General features: G+C 38.5%; 1 protein-coding gene across 1 annotated transcript in view; it reads right to left on the reverse strand.

Moving 5' to 3' along the window:
• The window catches only part of LOC123745284 (uncharacterized), a 172,502-nt gene extending 166,053 nt beyond the window's left edge, over nucleotides 1–6,449 (reverse strand). Inside the window, exon 1 of the mRNA XM_069300662.1 lies at nucleotides 6,124–6,449. The gene's annotated coding sequence lies outside the window, so the exon portion shown is untranslated. The remainder of the gene's footprint in view (nucleotides 1–6,123) is intronic.
• Nucleotides 6,450–7,807: the final 1,358 nt, after the last annotated feature.

The raw sequence follows: 7,807 nt of genomic DNA on the forward strand, positions 1-7,807 counted from the left end.
CAAATTAACAAATAAATAAATATATGTAAGTAGCTATATTTGGGATGCACAGCGCACACAGGATATAGATAAACTACTCTTTTATTAAAAGTGCAGAAGATAGAAACAACACTGATTACATAGACCAATTAACAAGACAAATCTCGATATAATATCAGTCGACTTCCTGCGATTAAAAAAGGAAGCAAAACACATCAACAAAATAACAAAAACAGAACGTTAACTTGCGCAATATACATCTCAACTGATGAATACAACAAAAAAGTCATTTCATGCAATGCAGACCTTAATTGCAGCAGTTTTTATTGCGTGCAGCAGTCGTATGTTTCCCTAGGGGAGCCTGGTATATATATATCTGTGCTCCTCGTTTGGGCAGCAAAGCTGTAATAAAGAGTCTATATTAGTGTTTATAGTGTAGCAGAGGACACACGAGTTCAGTAGGCTATGTGTTTGTGTTCTCTCCTAAATGTGTTTAAAGGATTGAGTGCTAGCTCCTGAGCCCCGCCTTACCAGGCTGTGGGTTGTTTAATGGTTCGCTTTATGGTGAACATTTACGGTGACATTTACAGTAGGCTTGTTAGGTTTATGGAGGTCTTCCCCCGTTGGCTAACTACTGACCGCTCTTTGGATGCAACGCAAAACACTTGCCTTACTCCCAAGTAACAAGTTACTGATGGGTGACCAGAGACATCAGGTGAAGGGAAACGTTGCCCGTTCTCCCTCGGGAATCACACGTAGGACCTTTTTGGCTGCTGTACGACCGGGCTAATTACCATCCCACGACCAACGCTCCTGTTTCCTCATAACTATTTTCAAAATAACACATTGAATTTGATTCTATCATCTCCCCCTCTAGTGACTATAGTCGACTCCACGTGGTCACTACTTCTACGGTAAAGAAGTTTGTTAACATCCTTTTGACTCCTCAGCGCCTGAAGTTTCAAGTCATATCCACTTGTCCAACCTTCTCGTAGGTTGAGCTTCAGTTCCTGGGCCCCATTTCATCACTTTGTTGGTCGTCTGAAGAAATAATTCCCTCCTCTCATTTCCATTGTTATATGAGTCTGTGCCCTTGAAAATATGTATGGTGTTTGCTTCTGTTACTCATAATTTCACCCCACTTATCACTCTCACGCCGTGGAAGTATATCCTTACAACCCCAGCACTGAGCTCAACCCACAATTTCTAACCAAGTCGACTTGTTCAGCTGTTGCTGAGCCAAAACCTTTCTCCCTGCTCAGCCTTAACTGTTGGCTATGTTGTACGACTATATGTGTGTTTTCCTATTTGTATTTGCGCGGAGAGATGTCTTATTTCTGGGATCTGCCTCTTAGCTATGATTAGTCCGGTACAACTATTCCTGTCTAATTTATTGTTGCTTAATCATATTTTATAAAATGATGATAGAGCCTCTATCCATCTCTACAACTCCCTTCTTTGTTTCATTTCGCTTGTTAATCACTTTGTACACAAAAGGAAAACTTAATTCCAACCCTCTACTCTAGTTTATCTTTGTTAATATTTTCCACGCGTACCATCTGTTTTTTTGTTTCGCCTTGATCTGTTCAGGTTGTCTTTGTCTGTTTTACCTATATCTCCTAGAAACTTGTATGTTGTGATCATGTCTCGCATTGTTGTCCCCTTTACATTGAAACAAGTGTTAAATCTTTTAGTCTGCTTTTGCAGTTAAGTTTTTTTTTTTTTTAGTTGTGGAAAGAGCCTCATGTCAGTCGTACGAACCTACTCGTGTAGGGGCGGTGTTCGTGGGTACTACTTGAGTCCCCTGGAAACCGTTTTAAGAACACCAACTTCGTGAGAATGTGTTTAGTGTATTTATATTTAGCATGTTGAGGGTCTTTATGGTACTGCAGATGGTGTGATACAGGGAAATGAGTGTATAGTATAGTGTATGAAGACATTGCAAGGTTCATGTATGATTTTAGTATGATTATGAGTTTAGATACCTAGTTAGGCCTATATAGGCTATATTTCGCTGCCTGGACTTTATATATAGGGCTAGAAATCTTTAATATTTTCAGCACTTATTTTGGGATTAGTTTATTCTTTAATTTATTGACTTGATTTGTTAAAAATTTTGAGTTTAGTTTTTAATCGTTTAAGCTGTGAATGTTTAAGAATATATTCTACTATCTTGAAAGTTTTTCATTGTAGTTGAAAAGATGAGTTGTTTTGTCAGCAAACAAGGGGCCCATTGGCTTGAGGTGCTGGGTGTCGATTGCCAGGTCTTTGATGTATGCGAGAAAGGTTAGTGGGCCAAGAATTATATTTGTAGAGCGACAGTATTAATTTGCAGTAAGGAGATGTAGCGTCGTTTACACTGGCTTACTGGTGTCTGCTATTGTAATAGGCTAAGAGCGATTGCACTGAAGATCGTAACTTCTGAATTCAGAGTAACGTAGCTGGAGAAGGCTATTGTAATACGTCAACAGTAAGAATGACCTTTCGAAGGACAAAAATAATCCCATTGGATATTCATATCGGGGAAAGCTTGGCGTTGTAGTTATTTACTGCAGAGTAACGCAATAGCTGGCGAAAACCCATCTGTGAATTGTTCATCAATTGTGGTTTGTATTTTTGATTGGTTGTGCGCTTTGGCGCAGATTATAGAGAAAACGTATGAGAAACTGGTTGGGTATAGCTTGACCTATAGAGATGATAGGTGGTCTTATGATAAGATAGTTATGTATAGCTGTTTATGAAACTGTGATATTATTTGCAATTCATCCTATTGATGATGAGAAACAATTACAATCGGTTGCAGTAACTGCAGTTGATGGCATGATTCGTTTCTAGCAAGTTGGTATGTCATTATTTGTTCTTTGGCTCAGACCTGTGAGATTATTTCCCTTGTTTTGTTCCTGTTGCTCATTTATTTTCGGAAATTTATTTTCACAGTGGCCTTATTTGTTTCAATTTTATTTGTAGAATTGCAGAGTATCACACTCTGACTTCTGGAAAAGTGGACAGGCCCTGGACGTGAAGGCATTTTTAGGGGGCACGTGAGAGTTCCGTGGACGCGTAGACATTCACTGGACACGAGATATTTCTTGTAAACGCTGTCATTCACATGAAATGTTTTCAACCCCTTGACACTTGCACACAGATTTTTATCCCGTTATGATACACTCTTATTTTCTTTTTACATGCTGGAATTTCTGGAGTAATAGCCTAATAACTCAGAAGTGCAAAAATGCCCTCCAAGCGTAGCTGGCAGCCGTGGTCATCCTCCTGGTATATATATAATATACTAATATATATATATATATATATATATATATATATATATATATATATATATATATATATATATATATATATAATGTGTGTGCGCGCGTGTGAGTTTTGACCAGATTTATGCATTTAATAAATCCGGAAGACAGGCTCACAATCTGTTATCCAGAAAGAAGCACAATTGAAAATATGCTGCTGTTGTTGTTGTTTTTTAGATTCAGATTCTCATAACAAAAGTTCCAAGTAGCACGGGCTATGATGAGCCCGTAGTAGACTCTGGAAATACGCTGTTCTGAAATCTATACGGCCTATACCATTTTGTTACTTGTAAAGACCGGACACAACCTACTTATGTTTTGATCAGGACCAGGAATACAACCACAAAACACAACCTTCTCAGTCCTAGCTGCCTAATGTATCGACCAACAACCACGACTGCACGTCCCTCCGTGTCTTGGTTTTTAATATGCTTCTCGGCTCGAACTGAGAGTGGCAAGTGTGGTCAGGGTCGAAAATCCGTGTCGTTGTAGGAATTTAGCGACGAAGGACACATGAGTGGCTTTATCACATAACTAGTGCGTATTATCTCCTAGTTCTGTACTTCTTTATATAGGCAACAAATATAATCATATGTTTGGTGTGGCAGCTCGCCTCCCCGGTAAGCTAAATGTAGGAAATGTTATTCTAATGCTATGGTTGTTTGCAGTAGATTTTAATTGTCCCGTGGAGGTAGAATACGACTGATTGCTTCTGGTGTTTCCCCAGAAGGTCTAAAACACGGAGAGGAGAGCAGATACCCGCCAAACACACACACCGAAACTACGACGTTGGTACAACGTTCGAAATTTTTTAACACCTAACCAATTATAACAACCAATATAGCAAGTTGTAACAACGTTCTAATACGTCAATAATCACGTCAAGCTAAGATGTAACAACTTTATTACAAGTTTTAACAAGCGGAAAATAGAGACAGTTCCGGTTTGTGTTTCCAGGGTAGCCTAATTTTTTAAATATTAATTTTAAAATGAAGACAAATGCACACGTTGAGAACATTAGGCAAATACTGAAGTAAATGAACTGAAAACTATATGTAGAGAACCCCTTGATTACTACGACTTAGAGACAAACTATTATTTATAAACCTGGTGTCGTTGAAGGGCATTATGGGGCCCATATGCCGTGGGCTTCCTCGTGGTTATCCCGCTGTCAACAACTATGGTGTTCAGGTGTCTGTCTGCGGGTGTTATTTATCCACAAGATTATTCCTCTTTTGAAAGATTTCAAAAGTTCTTTGCATTGTCCCTGATTAATTTTTATCAGTAAGTATATTTCGTCTCTTTCCTCGACAGTAGAAATGTTCCAACTAAATCAAATATACCGTTAATCTAAGAAGAGTAAATTATCCTATAGCAGTAGGTCTACATTATTCCCACTCAGTTACGTTTGATTTGCATTCTTATTGCTCTCTAAGACCATCTGCTGCACTATACAGCCGTTCATGCTTAGCGATTTAGTTCGATAATTACGTACTTAGGCTACTGCTTGCGGTGAAGGATATCAGCTTCCATATCCTCATTGGTTCTCTTACCGTTCGACTTGTCCAGGCCGCATAAATGGCAATCCTTGTCTTAATTATGCTTCTACACCTCTTCCTTCTGCTACACAACTGCCAGAGTTGCATTGAAACATGCGGCGTCCTTAACTCTTCAAGAAAAGACAGGTTTTAAGGATTTCTTGATAATATTCGCCAAAAATGTTCCTTCACTAAGTGTAAACGGCAGCCGCACAGGATATTAACGCATATCTTAGTTATAAAATAAAGGGCTTTTAGCAACGCGGTGTTAATTTCTTTACTCTGTAATAGGCATCCCGGAGGTGTGTGCGTCTTCCGAGTAACCATTGTTGTAACCCTACTGAGGAAGATAAGTGTGTCCGCTTTACTTTTCCTGGTATTTGTGAAGCGTCTTTCATACTTAAAAAAACTTCTGTTCCCTTTTCTTTGATGAGCGCTGGTTGCAGACTAATTGCAGGGAGAGGGGGGCACTAGTCTGGGTATTACATGCTTGCTAAGCCAGTACTTGGATCACACACTAGTTATTAACTATCCATCCTTCTTTTCATGTTTTTAAACGTTATTAAAATGAGTAAGTTAGTGTCCTTCAAAATAAATAAATATATATATATATATATATATATATATATATATATATATATATATATATATATATATATATATATATATATATTTATATATAATTATATGAGTTAGCAAGTGTGTGTGTGTAGTTGGCTTATAGCTCACAAGTAGGCTCTACACGCTGTTAAACTTCGTCACAGATGCACCTCTCATTTCTCACCTCTCTACGTCTTTTCATATATTGGTAAATATAATTGTCTTGAATTTAGTTTTTATATGTCCACAAGTTTTCCCCTTTTGAAATGTTTCTCGTAGTTAATTTCATGTAGGCTTACAATAAGTATACACTTATTAACTACGAAAAAGACAAACTCCGGACAAATTTATTGTGGAAATATAGTTTAAAAATCATATAGCTTAGGCCAACTGAGTCAGACGCTGCTCTGCTCCTCCCCCATAAAAAGGAAAATATTATACGAGTATACCAAAGTACCAGGTAGACCTAACCAAACAACTTTACCAAGAAAAAAAATTAGTCTTAAGCACAATTGAATATAAATTGGAATATATATATTTATATAATATCTGAAACAATGAGTTTGATGATTTAGATAGGAAGTTTTATTCGTTAAGTGATTTCTACAAATCAATTATACACTCATCGGCTGGAGTGAACAGGTGTAAAGCTTAAGAAAGCATGACATAGCCACGGTCAGTGTTGATGGTCTTACCGTGCAGTTAGTTGTCTGTCCTCTGGTTGAATATCTTTTCGACGGAGTTGAAAAGTGTGTGGAGCCTGGAAGGCGCCTCTTGTCTGCACCCGTCACACCTGAGCACGCCCTCTCACCCACCTCCTGACTTCCAACAGTTGCTAAACGAGTTTATTCCACTGGCTGGAATCAGTCTCTAGATAGGGTTGGCCTTTACGGATGCTATTTCCTAAGGCTGTACAGAATTCCTTTAATATTTAGTGGCGTTTTAAACTCTCGGTGAATACCCACGTGGCGTATGTTAGCGGAGAGCGGCGCGCTACACCGCTACGGACACCTGTAAGTTCAACACTGAAGTTGGTAGCGGCGGAGAGGCCCCGAGAGAGAGAGAGAGAGGAGCTAGGGTTGTCGAGTACCATTTTCTGCCTTCTCTGAATCCTCCATCGGAAAGTCCTACAAAAATTGTTGCTTAACAAGCAGTTTTAGAGAATTCAAATGCCAGTTACACGTATTTGGGTGCTTTGACGTCAGCATTACCTATTGATTGATGGTTTAACCAAGTTAAATTTGTATGTTCGTATTTATATTCATTTTACGTTGATCCTTTTCAAGGCCAACTCTTATGTAGTTGAGATTTGGTGTATTTTTCCCCCCAGGAAGTCCAAAGGCGGTATTAACACAAACGTTAACCAGAGAAACAGACCTCTTCATAAAATATCCAATGATTTTCCTCTCGCGTTCTTCAGCTTATTGAAACTTTTTGAATGGTTAAGCTTTTGAAGGCTTAACACTTTGAATGGCTAAACCTTTCAATGTATAACCCTTTCAATGGTTAACCCTTTAAACGGGTAACCCTTTGAATGGTTAATCCTTTAAACTGTTAACCCTTTGAATGGTTAACCCTTTGAATTGTTAATCCATTGAATGGCTAACTGATAGAATTCCGTGCTCTGTACTGTATTGACAGAGTCAATAAACGTGCCCAATAAGTTTACCCAAGCATCAAGTGGCATCCGGATTAGCATTTCGGTCGACATTTTCCTCGCGCCGGCCATTTCTTGCTGGAGAGCATTTAGAGGGGTTTTCCCCATTTCTATATATGCTTGTTTCTGTACCTTGCTGATCATCGTGATAGTTGAGATTAAGCTAAGGAGTTGGAGGCGCCTTCAGGATTCACGAGCCTTTCCATCTACATGCTTCAGATATGAAAAAAGGCACTTACAGATCTATTAACGAGACAGCTCTTTTTTATTTTCTTATTGTTGCCGCCGGAGGCTGCTAGTTTATTGTGCACCCCATACCCATCCTGTGAGCGGTAGCGCAAAAAGCATTACAGAGGGCACAAAAGGTCTTTATCAGACCTCATCTTAGATTATTACATAAACAATTTCATCTCTCCACACTCTTTATTCACATCCGGTCTCTCACTGGTTCATGAAAGTGAAGTTTACTTGTTTAACAAATGTGTAACTATTGATGAAACATTATTATCATTCATTTTCTAACTCTAAAAGTCTGCAATTTGAATCCACTGTATCGTTCTAACTTGGGTTAAAACCCCATTTAAACAAAAAATTGTGGCAGCTTTTCAGTGCGTATGCTCACTTTAGTCTTATTACATCTATCTATCACATTTTGCCCGAAACGCATTGCGTAATAGTGGCTTTAGGCATTGTATGTACTAGCTCTATCTATATATCAATCC

The sequence above is a fragment of the Procambarus clarkii genome, chromosome 44, assembly GCF_040958095.1.
Source record: "Procambarus clarkii isolate CNS0578487 chromosome 44, FALCON_Pclarkii_2.0, whole genome shotgun sequence".
NCBI lineage: Eukaryota > Metazoa > Arthropoda > Malacostraca > Decapoda > Cambaridae > Procambarus > Procambarus clarkii.